The sequence below is a fragment of the Equus asinus genome, chromosome 22 (assembly GCF_041296235.1).
Source record: "Equus asinus isolate D_3611 breed Donkey chromosome 22, EquAss-T2T_v2, whole genome shotgun sequence".
Lineage (NCBI taxonomy): Eukaryota > Metazoa > Chordata > Mammalia > Perissodactyla > Equidae > Equus > Equus asinus.
This window is the reverse complement of record NC_091811.1, coordinates 52,103,832-52,128,559: the sequence shown is the minus strand read 5'-3', so window position 1 is coordinate 52,128,559 and position 24,728 is coordinate 52,103,832. Positions and strand designations below refer to the sequence as shown.

General features: G+C 38.7%; 1 protein-coding gene, 1 long non-coding RNA gene and 1 pseudogene across 4 annotated transcripts in view; 1 reads left to right on the top strand and 2 right to left on the bottom strand.

Moving 5' to 3' along the window:
• LOC139041515 (uncharacterized) overlaps positions 1-19,702 on the bottom strand; it is a 103,683-nt gene extending 83,981 nt beyond the window's left edge. Inside the window, exon 1 of the long non-coding RNA XR_011496803.1 lies at positions 19,469-19,702. This is a non-coding gene — a long non-coding RNA (uncharacterized lncRNA). The remainder of the gene's footprint in view (positions 1-19,468) is intronic.
• Positions 16,172-17,540, bottom strand: LOC139041514 (E3 SUMO-protein ligase KIAA1586-like; annotated as a pseudogene).
• Positions 19,703-19,787: 85 nt separating the features above from the next.
• LIMA1 (LIM domain and actin binding 1) overlaps positions 19,788-24,728 on the top strand; it is a 79,518-nt gene continuing 74,577 nt past the window's right edge. For 2 of the 3 annotated variants that reach the window (XM_014862870.3, XM_014862868.3), the window contains exon 1: positions 19,788-19,949. The gene's annotated coding sequence lies outside the window, so the exon portion shown is untranslated. Of the gene's footprint in view, positions 19,950-21,791; positions 21,866-24,728 lie in introns of those variants that run through there. The other variant, XM_070494026.1, reaches the window with a different exon arrangement.

The following is a 24,728-nucleotide window of genomic DNA, read 5'->3' as shown; positions in this document are numbered from 1 at the left end:
CCTGGCGGATCAGCACTGGCAAGAAGAGTCAAAACATAAGAGCTTAGGAATTTCATAAGAACAAAGGTGGCAATCTTGGGAAAATGACACTTTAAGAGAAAGAGGAACTTTGGAAAGTAAAGTCATTGTTCCTTGAAGACAGCAGCCAGTGGTAAATGGAAGAAAGAAGTAACTGGTAATAAATACCCCACTGAGAAAAAGAATAGGAGAATCAGAAGCCTGACTACAAAAAAAGCACAATTAAGAAAACTGCTCTTCACTATGGCAACAGAAGAGGGAGCGCTTGAGCTGAAAAAAAACACAAAAGGCTCTTAAACCCTCTCCGTTCTCCCCGAAAGTTCCATCTGTTAAAAGCTGACCCAGAAAAATCCAACATATTCAAACATAAATAACAACCATTACAAAAATTCAGTAGCCATACAAAGTTACTATAAGAAAACAAAACAAAACAGAAACAAGAATCACAAGTTTTGACAGATGAAAGCATTCCAGAAAAAAATGCTGTCCCAAAGCAGAAACCAAGACTAAACTACAGGATATGTAAGTGTAGTGGATCCTGTGGTGTGCTCCTCAGATATCCCCGTCAGGACTGAAGCACACATTCCCCAAGTTGCTAGAATGTTGGTGGCTGAGTCCTTCTCTGGCAATTTCCTTTAGCCAAAGAAAACCCTCCCACCCAAGGTTAAACCCTCCCCAAGATTCACCTGCATCCAACAACTGGTGCGTGCCAAGATACAGAGAGCCCTGCCTCAAGGTGGGACAACTCTGAAGGGCCATCCCCACTTTAAAGCTCCTCATGGGATGGGCTGAGACCTTTCCTGTGACTGATCATGGTCAGTGGCGTGCTGGAGCTGGCACCTACTGGCCTTTGACAGCCAATGTTAATAGTTTTAGGAATTTTGCAGGCAGGCTGTTAAACACAGCCATTACTAAAACTTAAATTACATAAACTTAAAATTAAATAAATTATATTTAAAACAAAATAATAAATACTCATTACTTCCTAATTATTTTACTACATTAACTGTTAATCTATGCTCTTGAGGTTATGTCTACTGTTTCTGTATGGGTGGAACTATGCATTTTTTCCCAGATCTGTGTTCAGTGTTGTCATTTGGTAGCTTGAAATTGACCATGATGGAAGCATTTACATGCTGGAAAATGTTACAAATCAGGGATTTTTCTCCCCCTGAGAATTGGTTGTTAAACATTTACCAGCACACCACTAACTTCAGTTCAGTCTCTCCTTCTGTCCAATCCTCCTTCCTTCATGTCATCACAAGTGTTGATCCCAAGGGTACACTCCAATAAACTTCTCACACAAAAATCTCTGTCTCAGAGTCTGTGTCCCAGGGAATGCAGCCTAAAACAACAAAAGAGATAGTTAGGACCAATTGTACTGTATAACACGTAGAGGATGGAAATAAGAAAAGCCAAGAATAATGAAATAAATAAAGAGATTAAAAGGATCAAAGAAAAAGTAATATAGAAATCAAACAACATCCAAAATACATATTTCTGGATGCTTTTAAGAAGAAAGTAAAAATAATGAAGAAGAAGAAAATAGGGGGCCGGCCTGGTGGTGCAGCGGTTAAGTTCGCACATTCTGCTTCAGTGGCCCAGGATTCGCCGGTTTGGATCCCAAGTGTGGACATGGCACTGCTTGCCAAGCCATGTTGTGGTAGGCATCTCACATATAAAGTAGAGGAAGATGGGCACGAATGTTAGCTCAGGGCCAGTCTTCCTCAGTAAAAAGAGGAGGATTGGTAGCAGATGTTAGCTCAGGGTTAATCTTCCTCAAAAAACAAAGGAAAGAAAAAATAACATTTACAATTATAATACAACAACACTTTTCTTGGGGGAGGGGAAGAAGATCTGAACCTACGTATTGATTTTTTTTTTTTGAGGAAGATTAGCCCTGAGCTAACAACTGCTGTCAATCCTCCTCTTTTTGCTGAGGAAGACTAGCCCTAAGCTAACATCTGTGCCCATCTTCCTCTACTTTATATGTGGGACGCCTACCACAGCATGGCTTGACAAGCAGTGTGTATGTCCACACCCAGGATCCGAACCGGCAAACCCTGAGCCACCAAAGCAGAACGTGGGCACTTAACCACTGCACCACTGGGCCAGCCCCCGAACCTACGTATTGAAAGGACACACTATATACCAGGTTTACATGGACCCAGATTGGTCGACACTTAGATTTATCCTGGAAAATTACTATACTTTCATACAAAGGAAGAAAATCACCTGTACTTCCTGGCAGAAAGACCAAGTTACTTTCTAAGGATAGCACAGCAGTTTGGCATCAAAGTTCTCAGCAAGAGTCAAAGCCAGAAAACAGTAAAGCAACATCTATAATACAATCAAGGGAAAGAATGTGCACCTAGGATTTTAAATGCAGACAAACTATCCTATAAGTATGAAGGCTACAGAAAAAAGTTTTCAGTATGATAAACCCCTGGGACTATTATACTCATAAGTCCTTCCTGAGAACAAACCGCACTCAACTAAGGCAGGACTGAGAAAACTTCAGCAAAAAGACTGGTGGTGCACACTGAATACATGTAGCTATATATCTACAACTAAAACAAAAGTAGGAGTAAGAATAGTATATAAGTTTTATATGATCTGACAATGTAGTAATCACCAAAAAAAAAACAGAGAAAGAGAGAGAGAGAAGGGGGAGAGAGAAACAGTAGAATAGCTCAGATTGTCTTAACAGGTAAAAAGTGGTAGTTAAAAGATGTCATTTAAAGCCAAAAAACTGAATTTATAAACCAAAACGTATTTAGGAGGACAAGAATAAACGTTAAGAAAAATAATACTATTAACTAAAATTGGATGGTGGAGGGCATAGAGGAGAGAGAGAAGGAGGTGGTTTCAAGTTCTTTCATTACTGCTCCAAGTAGGAAACAAATAGTCAATGTATAAAGAAAAAGAGGACCAAGGTATTATATGAGTATTGGTATAAAGGGAATCATTAGAACAAAAATATAAATTTCCCTAAATATCAAGAGAACACACACAAATAACAACAAAGAGCAAAGGAAACTGAACACACAGTTTACTGGAAGACCACGCATTATTTTTGTTTTTTTCTCCAAAGCTCTTTTTTTTTTTTATAAAGATTGGCACCTGAGCTAACATCTGTTGCCAATCTCTTTTTCTTCTCCTCCTCCTCCTTCTTCTTCTCCCCAAAGCCCCCCAGTACATAGTTGTATATTCTAGTTGTAGGTCCTTCTGGTTGTGCTACGTGGGATGCTACCTCAGCATGGCTTGATAAGCAGTGCCACGTCCACGCCCAGGATCTGAACCGGTGAAACCCTGGGCCATCACATGAACTTAACCACTCAGCCACGGGGCTGGCCCCTTAGGCATTATTTTGTATATGTAAAGATGACATAATTGAGATCAAATATAGCAGTTGTATAAATATACATATATAAATGGGCTTAAATCACTTATTAAAAGAAAAAGATTTTCAGATTGATTCATGAAATAAAACCCATCTCTAGGATGTATATAAGAGAGCCTAAAATAAAAGAATGTACAAAGATGTACTGGGCAAATGCAAGTTTAAAAGCAAGGGTTGGGCCGGCCTGGTGGCACAGCGTTAAGTGCGCACATTCTGCTTTGGTGGCCTGGGGGTTCCCCAGTTAGGATCCCGAGTGTGGACATGGCACCACTTGGCAAGCCATGCTGTGGCAGGCATCCCACATATATAGTAGAGGAAGATGGGCATGGATGTTAGCTCAGGGCCAGTCTTCCTCAGCAAAAAGAGGAGGATTGGCAGCAGATGTTAGCTTAGGGCTGATCTTCCTCAAAAAAAAAAAAGAAAAGCAAAGATTATAATCTTAATATCACACAGGTAGCATTCAAGCAAAAAAGTATTAAATGAGACAAACAAGAATACTTTATAGTGCTAAAAGCTACAACTCACTATGAAGATACAATTGTCATGAATATCTATGCAACAATACAGCTACAAATTTTGTAAAGTAGCAACAACAGGAGAAGATTGGGGAAATGGCAGAAAAATGCTAATAACTTTAATGCATATCTCTCCGCCCAAAGACAGTCCAAAGAAATAACAAAAAATGTAAGAATTTAGGAGAACTAAACAACGTTGGACTATAAGATGGATAGTCTTATAAGATGGATAAAAGATTTATCAATCTTTTGCTACAAAATGTTATAAGATGGTATATCAGTTATCTATTGTTGCGTTAACAAATTACCTCCAAAATTCAGTGGCTTAAAACAACACACATATATTATCTCAATTTCTGTGGGTCAGTTCAATAGCACCTTAGCTAGCTGGTTCTGGCTCAAGGTCTCTCATGAGGTTGCAGTCATCTGAAAACTTGACTAGAGCTGGAGGATCTGCTTTCATATTGGCTCACTCACATAGTTGTTGGCTAGAGGCCATATGAACCTCTCCACAGGGCTTCTTGAGTATCCTTATAATGTGGTAGCTGACTTCTCAATAATCCAAGAGAGACAGAAAGGATGCAGCCACAATGCCTGTTTATGACCTAGTCTCAGAAGTGCCTCACTATTTCTGCCACATTCTATTCATTAGAAGCAAGTCCCTAAGTACTATCTGTGTTCAAGGGGAGGGGGCGCTCCTTCTGAAGGGAGGAATATCAAAGAATTTGTGAATTATGTTTTAAAAGCACCACAGACCCTATACCAAAAGTAAAAATTTGGACTGTTTCTCTATTAGAATAAAAAATTGATCCTTGAATACACAGTCTGCTGTCAATGCTCAGATAACAGAAGTTTCTTAACTCATGAAAATACTCTACACAAGAGCCTGTTAACTTTTGAGTCTTGCAGTAATAGTTGTCATTCAACAGGTATAGGAAAGGAAAAAAAGGAAAATTAAAAAGTTACAGCAAGAAATACACTGAAACTATGTTTGGTCAGCCTGACTCACTAATGGGAATGTTCCAACATTATCTGATTTATTTGGAAGACAAAGACATTTTAAAGATAGTGCAATTTAAGGATCTGGACCTGGTCCTACTTCAGTTTAAAGGGCTTTGCCTTGATCAAGCACCTCAAGCAGAGGACAGAATAACAGGATTAGTATAAAGTATTGAGTCTTTCTCTTATGTATACAGTAATTGTCTCCAATTAGGATAAAAGCTACTTATAAAACACCATATCTTTTCCTTTTTTTCTATCTAGTTTAGCTGTTCAATAAATAAACTACCTAATGGAAAACAAGATAAAGAAATATGGTCAGCCTTCATTTCAAGTACTAATTTATAATTATAAGACTGCTGAACTAAAGTCCTGGCTTCCAATTCTGCTAGGTAAATGAACTAATTGGAGATCATAGTTCTAATTCTACTCACCTTCTATTAAAAAACTCAGGTTTACCAGGTCCTAGCATTATCTGGCACTTAAAAAACAAGATCAATCAAGCAACCCTAAAACACAATTCTATACTTCTCTAATAAGTCTAATAAAAAAAATTTCCCGTGAAAGGAGATAAATTGGGCACATCTGGGACTTTCAGGATAAAGAATCTGAGGATCACTATTTAGAACCAACTGCCAGAACTGAATCATCACAAACTTCCATCATATTTACACAATTGGAGTAAATGCTTCACTTTCTAGATGAGGTCAGTTCCCATGGGGCTGGGATGAGGTTACTGACCTTTTCTCACTTCTTGGGGAGGCATTATACATATTTATTTCAACATGCGTTAATACAATCCAATGTTCCACACAATCTTCTTATCCAATGGACCTAGTTGTGGGTGTTCATTTTATGTTAGGATCTGGAAAATGTTAATAATATTTTTGACAGTTACAATAACTAAAACTTGTAGTTCCTTTTACCCCACTTTTCTCAGTTTATTTACAAAGATAGAATATTTTAGCACCAATTTAAAACACATACAATACAAAAGAGTAACAAGTCTGAAGTCTACTACACAGAGTGAATGATCTTAGGCAAGTCACCTAAATTCTCTTTAATTTCCAATTTCCAAAATGGCAATAGTAATATTCAATCTAAATCGTAAGCTTACCATAAGCAATTAATGACTTAATGTTGGCTGAGCTCATTTTAACAAAATCTACAGAACTCAAATTCTATGTTTTAGGGCAGGGGTTGGCAACTATAACCTGTGGGCCAAATCTGGCTCATGGCCTATTTTATATGGTTCACAAGTTAAAACAGTTTTTACATTTTAAAAGAATTATAAAGGCAAAAGAAGGAGAAGAGAAAGGTGGAGGAGGAGAAACAACAGAGACTGTATGTGCCCCATAGAGCCTAGAATATTTACTAACTGGCCCTTTCCAGAAATAGTTTGCTGACCCCTGTTCTAGTGGATTCAGCTATCATGAAAACATTTCTAGAAATAATATTTTTCAATGAATATGATAATCAAAATGTATATACTTCAAAGTCATATTACGGGCAGTTAAAGGGGAAAGAAAAAGAATGAGGAAACTGTATCTGAGATCATTAATTTAACAAATATTTGAATGCCTACACACGCTAAGCATGAGTCTTATAACAGTGAACAATCAGATAAATAATCCCTGCTTTCATGGATTAGAAGAAAGTAGTCAGGGGAGATGAATAAGCAATTACTACATGTATGGTTTAATAAATGCAGTAACAGTGGGTACAATTACAGGTTAATAAGGGAGATTACAGAAGGAGTGCTTAATCCAAATATAGGGTGTCAGAGGAAGTTTTCCAGAGGAATGACCCCTAGGATGAGAATAAATGAGGAAGATGTGTTAATCAAGTGAAATAGGGGAAGAAAAAGTATTCCAATTCAAGAGACTACCATGCAAAGGTGCAGAGGCCAGACAGAGAATTGTGTACTTACAGATCTAAAGGTCAGAGGGGCCAACCCATGGCCTAGGGATCAAGTTCAGAGTGCTCCACTTCGGTGGCCCGGGTATGGACCTACACCACTTGGCAGCAGCCACACTGTGGCAGCGACCCACATACAAAATAGAGGAAGATTGGCACAGATGTTAGCTTGACTCTTCCTCAAGCAAAAAGAGGAAGATTGGCAACAGATGTTAGCTCAGGGTGAATCTTCCTCAGCAAAAGACAGGAAGAAAGAAAGAAGGTTAGAAGAGCTGCAACCTACCTTACAGGGAAGTGGGAGTGAAGGTAGAGTATAAAGAGATGAAGCTAGAGATATAAGCAGGCATCAGGCCATGTGGAGGGTTTTAGATTTTATACTGAGGGTGAGAAGCCATGGATGGATTTTAAGCTGAAGAGAAACAATAAAATTTTCATTTTAGAGCACATAGTCTAGTGGTATACAGAATGGACTGGAGGAGACAAGACAGAAGACAAGATATAGAGATACTAGCTAATGAAGTTTTACATGCTATAATTCAGGTGAGAGATGGGACGTACTGGTATCAACTGGTACCAGGTGGAACATACTGTACCAATTGCTGAGTTATTGTCTCTCAGCTCCAGCTCCAAATCCTTCTATTCTCTGCTTTGTGGTGTTGTTTATATTAGTACTTTACTATATCTGGGATTTATTTTGATGTGAGATAGGGATGGTATTTCCTATTTTTCCACATGAATAGCCAGTTGTCGCAATATTTTTTTATTTTTTTGAGGAAGATTAGCCCTGAGCTAACATCTGCTGCCAATCCTCCTCTTTTTGCTGAGGAAGACGGGCCCTGAGCTAACATCCATGCCCATCGTTTATATATTTTATATATAAAATCAGAGAAAGAGTTCTGTGTATTTTTATGTCTGAGATAGATCCAATGCACTATACAATGAAATTCTGATACATGCAAAAAACTGAATTAGGGACTTCGAGTTCTAGGCCTGGCTTGCCTTCCTTGTGACTTAACCATAAGTTCCAAATCTTCTACTTTTTATATTCTCAGGGCCTAATACAGTGCATAAACAGTATATAGAAAGTCTAATCTTCATTTGTTCTTCAACAGAATGGGAGAAGCGATACAGATATAACAATAAGCTAGTATGATCAGTCTAATTGATTGAGAATATTTTGTGTTTTCCCAGATATCTCAAAATAAAAATTGATAATTTTCTATAATATCCCAAAAGTACATTACGATATTTTCACACATAACTGAGAGTCTGTTGTTTGCTAATAGGGATGTGGAGGTCTTCCCAATAAATAGCCAGAGCATTTTGAAAAGCTTTTTCCTGATTTTAGGAATAAAATTAATTGTGAAAGGGCAGGTGTGTTGGGGAGAAGGGAGAAGGAACCAGAAGCAATTTAAATTAGGCAGTACCACTGTCTCTTTCATAGGTTAAAGGTGGGAGGAGGTGATGAGGGCCAGAATCTGGTAATTTAAGGTGACAGACACTAATAATAAGTATCTTTGAATTTAAAAGCTGTAGCAAGAGAGGCCATAATTAAATTACATGAGGACAAAGAAGGATAGAGAAAGACTAAAAGGTGCTCTCAGGTCAGCCTTCCACTACAGCTGGGTACTGTTCTCACAGAGCTCCCCAGAGAGTCTTCTACCATCAAGTGACATTTGAGGTATTACACATGTGAGATGGGATTGGACACCTTGAGCATATGATCCTTAAGGGGCTGACAGTGCACACTTCCTGCTGAACTAGTTTCTTATCCTAGAGTCTGATCCCTGAGCTCAGATGTTCTCCTGTTCTCCAGTACTTTTCAAACTTCTATCATTCTGTTACTAAAAGAATGAGGAAGAACCAACAGATCAGCTTCTGCTGTGGGGTATGCAATTTACCTCCAGAAAACTTCTCAGCCTATATGAGGAAAGACTGGGGGAAGTGGGAAAGCTATCCGATATTTACTAAATATGTACTATATGCTAAGCAGAGTACTAGGTGTCATTTAAGTTAATCCTTATGACAATACTGTCACCCAAGTATTATTATTGCCAAAGAAGAAGCTGAGACTTGGAGAAACTAAGAAACTTGCTTCCTGGGGCCGGCCCAGTGGCACAGCGGTTAAGTGCACACATTCCACTTCGGCGGCCCGGGTTCGCCAGTTTGGATCCTGGGTGCAGACATGGCACCACTTGGCAAAAAGCCATGCTGTGGTAGGCATCCCACGTATAAAGTAGAGGAAGATTAGTATGGATGTTAGCTCAGGGCCAGCCTTCCTCAGCAAAAAGAGGAGGATTGGCAGTAGTTAGCTCAGAGCTAACTTTCCTAAAAAAAAAAAAAAAGAAACTTGCTTCCTGACTCACGTTAAGAAGTCAAAGAGCTGGGCACCTGCCCGGAGGTGCAGTAGTTAAGTTTGCGCACTCTGCTTCAGCAGCCCAGGGTTTGCGGCCAAGATCCCGGCCCACGCCCTGCTTATCAAGCCATGTTGTGGCAACTGGCCCACATATAAAATAGAGGGAGATGGGCACAGATGTTGGCACAGGGCCAAACTTCTTCAGCAAAAAGAGGAGGATTGGTGGTGGATGTTAGCTCACAGCTAATCTTCCTCAAGAAAAAGAAGTCAAAAAGGGCCAGCCCTGGGGCTGGCCCGGTGGTGCAGCGGTTAAGTTCACATGTTCCACTTCGGCGGCCCAGGGTTCACTGGTTCGGAACCCCGGGTGTGGACATGGCAGCACTTGGTACACCATGCTGTGGTAGGCGTCCCATGTATAAAGTAGAGGAAGATGGGCATGGATGTTAGCTCCGGGCCAGTCTTCCTCAGCAAAAAGAAGAGGATTGGGAGCAGCTGGCTCAGGGCTAATCTTCCTCAAAAAAGAAAAAAAAAAAAAAAAAGGGCCAGCCCCAGTGGCCTAGTAGTTAAGTTCATTGAGCTCTGCTTTGGCAGCCCAGCTTCTGTTTCCAGGCATGGACCTACACCACTCCTTGGTCAGTAGCCATGCTGTTGCAGTGGCCCACATACTAAAAGAGGAAGACTCACTCAGGGCGAATCTTCCTCAGCATAAAAAAAAAAGTGAAAGAGATGAAATGCAAATGCATTCTGACTCCAAACCTATGTTTATTCCACCAGAGCAAGAGATCCCTCCCAGTCAAGTGTTAATACCTGGGTGTTTCCCTCCCTATTGGTAATGCATCATCTCCCTGGCTATGTAACATTTCCACAACAGAGTGACTTTTTCCTGAAACAATTTAACCTCCTGCAAAATCCCAAAGGTTTATGAAGTTCAGGAATATTAGTGTACATGTGTTTAAAATCCAAAAAGTGTGCAAGGAAGTACACTAATCCTGCCAACAATAAGTTTTTTAAAAAGGAAATCACTTCCTCCTTCATTTATGGGAATTGCTTGGAAGCAGAAGTCAGGAAATCCCCTTCCTTGATTTGCGGTATTTATGTGGCTGCTATTCCCAAAAGAAGAGAATTTATTCTACTTTATCCTTTGAAATTTTCAATATTTTCTCATTCTACCTTAATAGAACATATTTTTGGTTATTTAAAAAATTTCCACATGACGAGAGTTTATTTTACTCCCTTTTCAATATTCTGAGAAAATGAAGCTACAAGCAAAGTATGCCTAGTTACTTCTTTCTGTTTTTAAGTCCTGCCCTCAGGGGAATAATTACTTCTTATACATAAAAAAATACATATTCCTTACAATGATAACTTACTATCCTAGGAATTACTTATGGGAAAATACCTTTAATGCACATATACATTTCTGGTTAGAGAAATGGATGTTTGGGAAAAATGCAAATTGCTCATATGTATAGGATTCCTAATATCCAAGAATAACTTCTCAATACTTTCCACCAAAGCAAAATAAATTATTTTAATAACTAAAAGATTATCATAGACAAATAATTAAATAGAATAGAATAGAATGTCCAAAAATAGACCAACACAAATATATTCATTTAATTTTCGACAAAGGGGCCAAAGTAATTCAATGGGTGAAAGCGTAGCCTTTTCAACAAATGGTGCCAGAACAACTGGCTATGCATATGGAAAAACCTTGACCCTTACCTCACACCATGTAACAAAAAATTAACTTTAAATGAATCATAGACCCACAGGTAAGATCCAAAGCATAAGTGAAAATCTTTGTGACCTTGGGTTAGACAAATATGTCTTAGAATGCAAAAAGTACAAGCCGTAAAAGAAAAAACTGATAAACTGTACTTCATCAAAACTTAAAACTTCCGCTTTTTGAAGGATACTATTAAGAAAAATTAAGAAACAAGTCATGAACTAGAAGAAAATACTTTCAAAGCATCTATCTGATAAAAGACATATCCAGATTATATAAACAATTTTTACAACTCAATAATAAGACAATTCAATTAATAAATGGGAAAAAGATTTGAACAGATACTCCACCAAAAAAGATATATGAAAGGCAAATAAGCACATGAAATGATGCGCAGCATCATTAGTTATTTGGGAAATTAACCACAATGAGCTATCACAGTATCCACTAGAATGGCTAAAATTAAAAAGACCAACAAAACCAAGTACTCAGGCTGGCCTGGTGGTGTAGTGGTTAAGTTCCCAAGTTCTGCTTCAGTGGCCTGGGTTACACAGGTTCAGATCTGCGGTGCGGACCTAGCACCTCTCGTCAAGCCACCCTGTAGTGGCATCCGACATAAAATAGAAAAAGATTGGCATAGACAGTAGCTCAGCAACAAGCCTCCTCAAGCAAAACGAGGAAGATTGGCAACAGATGTTAGCTCACAGCCACTATGCCTCACAAAACAAAAGCCAAAAAAAAAAAACCAATACCAAGTACAGTGGAGAATGGGCAGCAACTAGAATTCTCATACATTGCTGTCAGGAATGCAAAATAGTACAACCACTTTGGAAAAGTCTGGCAGTTTTTTAAAAAGTTAAATGCACATTACAATGCAACCCACTCCTTAGGAATCCTACTTCTAAGTATTTACCCAAGAGAAAACAGATGTCCATGTGAAGACTGGTATGTACATATTCATAGCAGCTTTATTCATAGTAGCCCAAAACTAGAAACAACACAAATGTCTATTAACTGATGAATCAATAAATTGTGATATGTCTATACAATGGAACACACTACTTAGCATTAAAAAGGAATGAAGTACTGATACATGAAACAACATGGATAACCTCAAAAGCATTATGCTAAGTGAAAGAATCCAGAGCTAGACGCAAAGACAACAAACATTTATATGAAATTCTAGTAAAGTCAAAACTGTAATGACAGAAAGCAGATCAGCGGTTGCACTGGGTAGAGGTGAAGGATTAGGGGAGAGGATTGACAGCAAAGGGTCAAAAGGGAACGTTTGGGGATGACAGAAATATGGTATATCTGGGTTGTCACGGTAGTTAAAACTGCTGTACACATTTGTCAAAAACATATTGAAATGTGTACTAAAATTGGTGAATCTTAATGTATGTAAAGTATGCCTCAATAAAGCTGATTTTTAAAAAATGGTCCTCTTCTTTCATGAGATCAGAGATTCAGATTAGACACGAGATTTCTGATCATGTGACATTATTAAAGATTTTCTTTGACAATTTTTAAGAATGAAGGCGGTCAATGATTGAACTAGAATAGATTTTTTTGAGGCAAAGAGTAAATGATACACTTATCTATGTATTATATATGACAAGTATCATGTAACCACATATATTATGTATTATATAAATATACAGTAAATATTTGATTCTAAAAGTATTAAGAACAACAAAGCTTCTCAACTTAAATCTTCATCCCTCTTTTAAGATTTAGAAAGAATACACCGAGAATTTAATTTTTTCATATACAGTTATCAAAATGACTCCTCATGTGTCTACCCAAAAAGGCAAATTTATATAATAGTTTAATATAGACATATGAAGTTTTTAACTTCAACTAAACCATAGTATGTCATATGACCACAAACTCTTTATTTTGTTTTTAAGATGTTTTTCCCTGATTTTTCTCTACATCTAATTTAAAATAATAGTCATGCCTGGAAAATTACATGTAACATAATAAGACCTCTGTTGTTTTTAACTCTGTACGTTCTCCTAAGGCAATCTTATCCTTCCTAGGATCCTTCGTTACAATCTGTATGCTGATGATTTTGAAAAAAATAAAAATAAAAAATAAAGTAAGTTTAGCCCTTCTATGCTTTCTTCTCCCCTGTTGATCCCACCCCATCTATCTATCCCTTCCTGTGAACCAACCAAATACACACACACCTCTGCCTTGCTAATTCCTATTTACCCTTCAGTTTAGACATCAATTCCTCTAGGAAGACTTCTTTTTTTTTGAGGAAGATTAGCCCTGAGCTAACTGCTGCCAATCCTCCTCTTTTTGCTGAGGAAGACTGGCCCTGAGCTAACATCTGTGCCCATCTTCCTCTACTTTATATATGGGACGCCTACCACAGCATGGCGTGCCAAGCGGTGCCATGTGGGCACCTGGGATCCAAACCGGTGAACCTCGGGCCACCAAAGTGGAACATGCGCACTTAACCGCTGCGCCACCGGGCTGGCCCCTCCTCTAGGAAGACTTCTGATCCCCAAGACTGAGTTAAGTACCCCTTCTAAGGGCTACCATAGCCTCCTGTGTTTCCCCCTATAGCAGTACTTATCTAAAGTACTCTACTAACTTAATTATTTGTCCCACTGAATCACTGTCTTGTTCTCCAGTGAATCTCTCAGTGCTTAACACTGTACCTGGCATACAGTACGCACTCAATAAATATTTACTCAATGAAAAAATGAATGGCTTTTACTTAGAAGAAGTATCAATGAAGTTGAGGCAAACAGGATGAAAAATTGTTTAATGCAATGGAAAATATGTATACCAATGAACAAGTGCCAAGAGGAAGTATAAAAAAAATAACCACAGGGGCTGGCCCGTGGCTGAGTGGTTAAGTTCACGCGCTCCGCTGCAGGTGGCCCAGTGTTTTGTTGGTTCGAATCCTGGGCGCGGACATGGCAATGCTCATCAAACCACACTGAGGCAGCGTGCCACATGCCACAACTAGAAGGACCCACAATGAAGAATATACAACTATGTACTGGGGGGCTTTGGGGAGAAAAAGGAAAAAAATAAAATCTTTAAAAATAAATAAATAAATAACCACAGCAAGCCAGCCCTAATGGTTAAAGTTCAGTGCACTCTGCTTTGGCGGCCCAGGTTTGGTTCCTGAGTGCGGAACCACACCACTTGTCTGTCAGTAGCCATACTATGGCAGTGGTTCATATAGAAGAACTAGAAGGATCTACAAATAGAATATACAACTGTGTACTGGGGCTTTGGGGAGGAAAAAAAAAGAGAGAGAGAGAGGAAGATTGGTAACAGATGTTAGCTCAGGGAGAATATTTCCCAGCAAAAAAAATAAAAATAAAAAAAATAACCACAGTAATTGAACTAGGAAAAACACGAACAAAGGATTTGAGTAAGCAATTCACAACAAAGAAATCCAAATGGACAATAAGCACCAAAAAAGATGTTTATTCTATCGATTAGACAAATGCAAGTTAAACCAATGATATTACCATTGCATACTCATCAAACTGGCAAAGATTTAAAGCTGACAGTAATTACTTTTGGTATGGATGTAGAGAAATGAGATCTCACACTGTGAATGGAAAGGGAAACTGGAGGTATGTACCTAGAAACTTTGGCATACAAGTACAAGGATGTCCTTTTAACATGGTTGATAATACTGAAAAAATGGAACTAATCTAAATGTCCATCAGTAGTGACATATGTGTCAATGGAGTACTTCAAAGCAGGTAAAAATGAATCAGAGTTACACATATGAATATGAATAGTCCCCCACAATAAAGAATAAAGAATTAACATCAACAGTGCCAATGCTGAGAAATTAGGAGTACAGAAACAAAGGAGCCAACACAGGAGAAAAGCAAGAATAATGGTATAACCATTATTTGACGATCCCCACCTGCTAACTCTTTTCCCAATAAAATTTCTTGTCATTAAGTTTGATACATGATCTACTATTTGATGTAAGAACTACCATTTTTCACCTCGTACAAATTCATTAAAATGAAACTTCTTTCAGCTTTAGCACCACTGACTGCAATAGTGCTCTTTTTAGCTTTTCATACAGTTGCCGGGATTGTACATTGCTTGATTTTACATTATTATCTACAAAATCCTGAAAATCATTCAAATTAATTTCATGTTTTAAAATGTTAACTTAGGGGCTGGCCCCGTGGCCGAGTGGTTAAGTTCGCGCGCTCTGCTGCAGGTGGTCCAGCGTTTCGTCAGTTCGACTCCTGGGCACTGACATGGCACCGCTCATCAAACCACGCTGAGGTGGCACCCCACGTGCCACAACTAGAAGGACCCAGAACTAAGAATATACAACTATGTACCGGGGGGCTTTGGGGAGAAAAAGGAAAAAAATAAAATCTAAAAAAAAAAATAATAAAATGTTAACTTAAATGATACAATTTTCTTCCACCAGCTATCCATGGTAAGTTAGTTCTTCATAAGGCTGAGGAGATGGTTTTAATAAATCAAAATAATAAAAATGCTTTGTTTCTAATAAAAGACACAAATTCATTACTTTTTAGTGACAGATTCCTAGGCAGAACTTCAAATTTATTTTTTATTAAATGGAATGTCTTTAAACTTATCTGACAAATCTTTAACATCAGATGCTTTCTAATAACAAGTTTAAATTTTCCCAAGGTTTTATGGTGCATTTAATTTTTTTACCTTCTGAATGTCAGTTGATCTTGACTGTAATGCAACTGAAAATAATGAAAATTCTTCAAAAATGTCAATCATTAAAGCAAGGTCTTGAAAGAAATTAACATTAGCTAATCTCTTTGCCAAACCAGAATAACAGGAATGAGAAAAATGTATATATAATGAAGGACATGCCTCACATAAAGCAGTGGCAGTTCATAAACTACATGCCACTCACCACAACCCCAGTACTCGATCAGTTTTATTTACTTATTTTTTTTAAGATTTTATTTTTTCCTTTTTCTCCCCAAAGTCCCCCGGTGCATAGTTGTATATTCTTCGTTGTGAGTCCTTCTAGTTGTGGCATGGGGGACGCTGCCTCAGCGTGGTTTGATGAGCAGTGCCATGTCCGCGCCCAGGATTCAAACCAACGAAACACTGGGCCGCCTGCAGCGGAGAGCGCGAACTAAACCACTCAGCCACGGGGCCAGCCCCTGACCAGTTTTAATAATTTCAAGTTCTTTAGCTACAGTTTCTAACTCAATTTTATTTTTATTGCATTGGTGATAAATATAATACATTTTATCCAGAATATTTTTAAATTACTTTTTCACTTCAGATACTAAATTGCAATTGGTAACTTAAACAGTGCCAAGTGATGACTTCAGGAAAATTTTCCAACAAATTTGTAGCTACTCCAGACTTCCTTCCCACTATTGTAGAAGCACCATTAGAACAAAATCCAATTATGATCACTTTCAAGTATTCATTACCAAAGCCACAATCATTCAAAGTAGACAATAACGTATTAGAAATACACTCTGTTGTGGCTGACACCAATTCTTTAAAGTTATAAATATCAATACCAGTATAGAAATGGATTCAACTGTGTACTGGAGATAAATCACTAGGTGCATTTCTTCAAAAGTGTAGATGCCTAATCAATTATAGCACATATCTGGCATTCTCATCTATGATACTCTTAAATATTTTCAGGGGCCAGCCCAGTGGCACAGCGGTTAGGTGTGCATGTTCCGTTCTGGCGGCCCTGGGTTCGCCGGTTCGGATCCCAGATGTGGACATGGCACCTCTTGTCAAGCCATGCTGTGGTAGTCATCCCACATATAAAGTAGAGGAAGATGGGCATGGATGTTAGCTCAGAGCCAGTCTTCCTCAGCAAAAAGAGGAAGATTGGCAGCAGTTAGCTCAGGGCTAATCTTTCTCAAAAAAAAAACCAAAACAACTTCATATAATTTCTTTTGCAATATGTTCTGCTGTTCTTTTGCACTGTATTGTTCGTGTAAACAACTGCCTATATCTACTCCATTTTTCTCTTTTAATTCTATTGCTTCTCTCACTATCAGAGAAAGGCCTATCATGTTTTACTAAACCGTAAAGAGTATTAAAAACTTCTATAATAGCATATTTTGTTTACTTTATACACTAAATTGGAAATTGAGTCATTAGTTTATTCTTTTAACAAATCTTGAATTTTAGTACAGTCTTTGGAAATATCATGTTCCCTGATTTTCTTTTTGCAGAAGTTTGCCTAGTAGTTTTATTAATATCATTTGGGATTACTAAATATGTCCTCCATTCTTTGGACTCACGCTTTTCTGCTGTCACACCTAAATGCTGAACTATCAAACTATCTTTACATTCTAATTTATATTTTTCTATTTCAAGCCATTTGTACTGTTCTGAAAACATAACACTTTTCCATTCCAACAATCTAGACGCACAAGATTATCTATTTTTTCCTTTGATGAACATGATGGCTTTTCTTCAATGATTGGCTGTTCAACAACTCTGAAATTTGTTTCCATTAGTTTAGGTATCTCACAATTTTCACTCCTATCATTATTTTCTGTGTCTATTTTAAACTTCTTCAGATTTAAAAAAACTTAAGTCACTGTGTCTCTTTGGCATTTTAGGGATAAGAATCTGAAAAATAATTTTGTTATGTTAGTAAAATTCACAATACTACTTGGGGGTTAACATTATATTTTTGTTAATGATTATGATTTTAGAAATATAATGAATTTTAAACTAAAACACTTACTTTACTTTTTGGTCTATACTTATACCTTCAGTGTGACTTGCTATTTCTTGAAAATACATCAGTTTTGACTAATTCTTTTTCCAGCAATATTTCACAAAATCAGACTATGAATAAATGCTTGATTACGATCTGATTCAGAAAAAAGATGCTCACATCATTGCCAAAGAAGTGTAGTTCAGACACGGATATTGGTTGATATTTTTGTTTAAGATAATCAGTAAGACAAAAGTGAAACAGTGAAGAGGTATATTGGAACTTCATTCATGTATCGACGGCAAGAGAAACTTCTTTGCTAAACTGGATAATAGTTTTCAAATATTTCAAGAATACTGCCTCAAGTTTTTGTTTTATTCATAACATCAAGGCCACAGATATGATACACCTTTAAGTTTAAATTTTGCATTATCAACATTTTCTCCACTAGCCTACTGCCTGTTTTTGTAAATAAACCTTTACTGGATCGTGGCTACTCCCATTTTTAACGTAAGAGTACTTGTGACAAAGACTATACTCCTGGAAAGCCTAAAATATTTACTATTTGGCCCTTTACAGAAAAAGTTGCATATATTTGGTCTAGAAAATCAACAGAACAACAAATGAAGCCCTGATTTGTAGCATTTGCCAACTTCCATGGTGTAAACACTCTGATTGCAGCCAATTTCGTCTTACAAATGTGACATCTCTGAACAGAGTTGGGAAGAGATGCAAACAACACGATACAGTATTTCCATCATACAGGTAATAGAGAACCTCAAGAGCAGAGTTACCAGCAAAATGAAGTAAACAAAGCGACGAGTTTTGAGTATTTATTTCCTGTTTTTAACATATTTAATTGTAAATTTATATAATTTGACTTTTAACAACTGGCTCATAAAATCCCCCCAAAGTTAGCAATCAGCTCTGCAAACTGGTAAAAGCCAACTTTGGTGTACTACTAGCTCTGTTTTCAAAAGGGCACTAAGGGAAGGTTTGGGAGAGCAAGTAATTTGCCTAGTTGGTAAGCGGTTGAGTCAAGACTTAAATCTAGATCCAGAACTCTATTCCAGGTTACGCTTAGTCTTCTTAGTGAGAATAATGGCTCTTATTGGCTCGATTAAAAAAAAAAAATGGGGGTGGAGAGTGACATATATTGAGGGAATTCCACATGCAAGGGAATGCATGTTCTGGAGTACCACTCTATATTGACAATGCATACTCTTTCACATCCCCATGCTGCCTGTCAGTTTTGCTAGAGAGTCTTGATGCTTGATACCTACCCAGAAACCAGTCTAGGCTGGATATGTAAAGGCAGAAGGGAACAACTGACTTATCTACCCATCATCTGGCGTTGGAAATTTCTCTTCTTAAAAATTTTCCTTAACTGCTTCAGGAAGTGTAAATACAGGCGTTCACCACTACGAGCCCCTTATAGTACTCATCAACCTACGTGAATTCCGAAAAGCTTTAGAAAACCTAGGGTCTGAAATTTTACAGCACTTGGGGTGCAGGAGAAGGAAAGGACACCATCAAAGGGCAGTCACGCAGCCGCACGCAACCGGGGCAAGAATCAGGGGGCAGGTTGGCCAAGTGCTAGGCCTCCGGACCTTCTCTAAATCTTTCGCACAGCTCCTATTCTAACCGTAAGAATAATGGTTAGAGCTGTCGGAGAACCAGGAGATCTGCCCTTGTCCAACTCCTTCATGTTTATGAGGAAACTCCGCTCTACTGAGGCGAAGCGACCGGATGAAGGTCAAGCGGTCGAGCCAGGATTGATTTATAGCTCTGTCCACTACACCACACGGCCTCCTCCCTGCACACAACTTACCCCGAAAGCACCAGGAACCTGGCTGGGGACTGGCCTATAGCTGAGCCTAGGACAAACCTCCCAGTCGCTCCCGAGTCAAACTGCGGTAAGTCTGAGTCACAGGGCTAACGCCAAGGTGGAGAAGCACACAGCCCAAGGCCGTGAAAACTCATGGACTCCTCAGAGAACAGCGTGGACAGTTAGAGCAGCCACGCCTCCCACAACACCGACGCCGCAAGCCGCGTAGCAACGCGAGCCGCCAAGAGGGTAGGGCACGCAGCCGGCGGCGCGCACGCTCGCCCCGAGGCCGCACAGGAGGCGGGCCGGCGTGCGCGCCCCCGCGGCGGTGGGCGGGGCGAGGGGCGGGGCTCTGAGCAGGACCGGGGCGGGGCCGCAGGAGCTGTAGGTGCTGCAGCTAGGTCGCGACAGGTGCGCGAGGCAGAGCGCCTGGGACCCGTGGCAGGGCTAGTAGCAGCGGGGACGAGAGACCGCTTTTAGCCAGGTAAGGGCCTTCTCTCTCCACATCCTCCACAGCCGGGGAGTGCTCGGAGACCCTGGCTTCCCTCCACACCCTCTTTCTCCCGCGATTTCTCGGGCGGAGGACTGGGGGGACGGAGACGACGACACAAGGGGCGTGAATCCCTTCCTCTCGAAAGGGGGAGTGGAGGAGTCGCTGACCCTCTGCTCTTTCCTCACTTTGGGGTACTGCGCTGGGCTTGGGAGTAATTATGTAGGGCTGAGCCTTTAGTGCCTGAGGGCGGGAGCTGGGAGGACCCCCTCCTTTTCCGCCGGGAACAGTCCTTTCTAACTATATACTTTTTTGGTGTAGTGGAGGAAGGTGGCAGTTCATCAAAATTCAGAATAGTCTCCCGGGGAAATATTCTGATATTCAACTGCTCTTTTACCTTCTTCACTTTCAGCCATTCCCTCCCTCTTCGATTTTTCTCCCCTTCCATTCTGCTAACTGGACTCTATTTAACACACTTACCCTTTTGAGATGTGTTGAAAATATAGCAGTTTTTGCAGCTGGATGTGTCATCCCTGAATCGCTATCGTGCATATATCGCTAGCATCTGTCACCAACATACGTAGGTGTTAATATAAGGTAACTGTACACTGCTGGCTACCCTTACTAAGCTTGAAGTTGTAGGTGTTAGGAGCGAACCATCTGGCGCCCTTCCTTGCCTCCTTACTGGTGCTTAAGACAAGAAGTTTAGCTGATCCTGGTGAGAGATATTTGAACTACTATTGTCTTTCACCTAATTCCAGTTTTCAAAAGTCTGCCTAATCCAGATAGTTCTATTGACTTGACTTTTCAAGTTAGTCAGAGGTACTTAGGGAGTTGTCAGCCTTTAACATTAGGTGTTCTTTCTTTTGCTATTGGTTTAAATGGTTAAAGGGAATACTTCTTATCTGCATAGTTACTAATACTATTCACAAACGACAAATATTTTAGGAACCATGAAATAAGACTTTCTTCTGAGGTCTGACGTAGAGATAAAAGATGACCCTCAACAAACATTTTCCAAGTTCCTGAGAAGTTATAGCCTGGATGAAAGATGATCGTGTTTTAGGTAGACCTCCAAAAAGTTAGAGCTAGCAGGAGAGAAGGTTAAAAACAAAAAGTGTGTGTGTGTCTATATTTCCTTGTTTTGCATGGGTAGAACACAAAACATGGTACTAGGTAATTACATTGGGAACTTATTTCACTTTTGGACAAAACATTTACTGAGTGCCTCTTGTTTTGTCAGTCCTACTGTGGATTCAAAGTTCCAAACTCCCTACTCTAAAAAAGCTTAAAATCAAATGTGTTAGGCAGATCAAAAGATACCACTTATAGTATTAGTGAGGCCAGTTCTATCCTAGAGATCAGCCCAGAGTGCTGTGGAAGTACAGGAGTACAGTTTTTTTTAGAAATTCCCTCTTCTATTTTGCCTTAAAAACAAAAGAAACAACAACAATAACAAAAACCTTTGAGTAATAGTGAGTGATTCACTTCAGTCCATGTGTTCGTGTCACTCGTATTTCTCACCTTGTGTTCTGCTGACATGATGGCCTTTTGAAGATGGGGTTAGGACTGGTCATTAATTCTGTGGCAGTTTAGTAAAGAGTTGGTAGAGTTATTTTCATTGTTCTGTATTGGGCGTGGAAGTGTTGTTTTTACATAGTCCCTGAACTGTAGAGCCTCTGGGAAGAGAATAATGTATTGGCAACACTAGCAAAGCAGTGCCATTTTGTAAAAATTACTCCATTGTGTAATTTTGTTTAACTTGGTACCTTCAAGTTTTGTTCCAGACTCTGGTTAAAGGTGGGCCAAATTTCAACCTTCTAATAATTCTAAGAAGAGAAAGCTTCAAAAGTGAAAACAATTCTATTAACGGCACGTCTTGGTGACAGAGGATACTTTTTCTTGCTAAGGTGCCCTCAAAATGTCTTCTTTCTTTCTTTCTTTTTTTTTGGAGGGGCGCCAGAGTGGGTAGGTGGGTGGAGGAAGAAAGGGTCAGAAGTGTTTCAAGATTCTTTGTGGAGTTTTCATGATCTGAAGTCTGTGGTAGTCTTGAGGGCTCTTCATGTGACTGCAGGCTTTTAATTGCCTACTGTGTGCCCTTGTTCTAGTATACAGAGGATAACATGACACAGTCCTTTCTATATGATTATGTTTTTCATTTTTTAAATAGAGATTTTGAGTTCATAATACAGATTGTGGTTGTTTCATTTGGTAATTTGAGCCATGGTACTTGATAAACACATTTCTTCGACATTCCTCCTTTTTTCTGTTCACACTCTAGGAAAGTGGTCTCCACCAGGAATTTTTGGGAAGGTAGTGGGTATTTGCATGTGTTTGGGGTATCTACAATGATTATATTGTTTTCTTAAAATGTTTTCAAGTACAATTTTAATTATTGTTCCTCTTAGGGTTTCAAATTCTTGACTTTCCTCTGGTATTTTTCAACAATATACTGTAATTAACTTAGAATTTTCTGTACCAGAAAAGTTCATCAAAGACATATACACACAGACACAAAAGGATGTTGAGAGTGTGGGAGACCATTAGACATCTTTGCCATAAAAGGCCACCTAACCACAAATTTGGAGAATTTGTCATTATTTATGTTGACAGAGAAACTAGTTTTCAGACATTCTTAATTCTATACACTCAGAAATAGATGACTTTCATTTAGATTGAAATTGTCCTCTTTCTGCAGATAGGAAAATGTGTGGTTTGGTTCCTAAGTCAGGAATTTCCTTAAGAAAAGACTTTTTTTTCCCTGAGGTTGCTATAGTCTTTCACTGTATGTTTTTTGATAAGAAGTTAAAGTACTTTATTTTGGATTGTGTACAGTAATCTCCAGGTGATGTTAAATTACTTAACACAGACTCTCAAGGTTCTTTTGTAACAAATAAGTGGTTGTAAATTGAGTAGTTTCACATAATGATTGCGGAATTGAGATTCTGCAGTAAATAGTACTCCTGGTAGGACCATACTGATGTGTTTATTCTGTGGCTGGATACAAAGTCCTTGAGACTCACTCAAGTTATTGTGCTAATGCAGATCTCTTTTCATAAAAAGGACTAGATTTGACCCAAAAGCAATCCATTATTTAGCGTGTCAAATGATTTCTTTATGCTTGAAAATGTTTGTAGAGACTTTACACATCCAGTCATAAGAAGTTAACGATACCATGAAATTTTACATTCTTTTTATTTTTAAAGAATTTCTTAATAATGCTACTCTGAAACTAAGAACTTTCATCTTTAGCAAAAAAAGGTGCAACTTTTTTGAATCTCTGAGAACATGTGGAGCTATTTTTTCCCTTATTTATCGTTTAACAGAGCTTACTATATGGAAACCTTTGCAATCCCTCAAACATGTTATTTCTTGCACACCAAAGTATTGCCAATTTTCATTTCATTACCCATAGACTAGTAATCCTGATATGCTTTTATTTGGCTTTAGATTTCTACAATCTTTTTTTCCTGTGAAATTTAGGCAAATGGCCCAGAACTTCTTTTCCTCAGCATCAGTTTTACTGAACAGGGAATGTTTGCTTAGATTTGGCTCCCACCTCCAGCCCTAGAGGAAACCTCTCTGTCCATGCATAGCACCCATGATTTCTCTCTAATGGCCCTGTCACTGTCACAAGTCCAACATTTGACCAAGTGGACAACTTTTCTGGTTCTTCCTTTCATTTGGCTTTCTTGCTGTGACTCTACCTGTTTCTCTATCTTCTAATCTAACAGTTTCCTCCCATACTCCTTCACTAACTCAGTCTTTTTGCCCCTTAAATGTGGGTGTTTGCCATGACCCTGTCCAACTACCTGTTCTCACTTTACTCTCTCCCTGTGCAACCTAACCTCTTTCCATGACTACAGCTAACACCTCCATGTGAATGATTTGCAAATTTATCTTTTTTAAAACCTTTTTTCATATCATGTATGTAATTCTTGTTTTATTTTTGCATATACAAACATACATACACATTTAGAGAATAAGAATTATATATGCTCATTACAGGAAACCTGGGGAAAAAAATTATAAAGAAGATAATATACTCCATAATCTGTTCCAGAGAGAACTACCATTTGGTGTATTTCCTTTTAGTCTTTTCTTTTGTTTGATACACACACACACTCACAAAAACACAAAGGTAGGGGCCGGCCCCTTGGCCGAGTGGTTGGGTTCGTGCACTCTGCTTCGGCGGCCCAGGGTTTCGCCAGTTCCAATCCTGGGCGCGGATGTGGCACCGCTCATCAAGCCATGTTGAGGCGGTGTCCCACATGCCACAACTAGAAGGACCCACAACTGAAAATAGACAACTGTGTACTGGGGGGCTTTGGGGAGTAAAAGTGAAAATAAAATCTTTAAAAAAAAACCACAAAGATAATTAGCTCATACTATTACAGTAGATATTGTTTTGTATTTGCTTTTTCACTTTACATTTTGTCATAATTTTCCATGGCATCAAAATTATTTGAAAACAATTTCAATGAATGTTTAATACTCAGTTGTATTGATATTGTGTAATTTAACTGTACACTTGGTTGTTTTGATTGTTACAACATTATTGATAGGTTAAAAAAATTGAGAACAAATTTATGCATAACTCTGTGCAAATCATTCTTTATTTCTTTAGGTTAGAGTCCTAAAAGTTGACTTACTAGGTCAAAGGGCATGTAAATTAAAAAATGTTAATGCTGCCAAATTGCTTTTTATAAAGACTAACATTCTCTCAGGTGTTGTTATGAATAACAAAAGATGCTGTTTTCACCCTTATGGTTC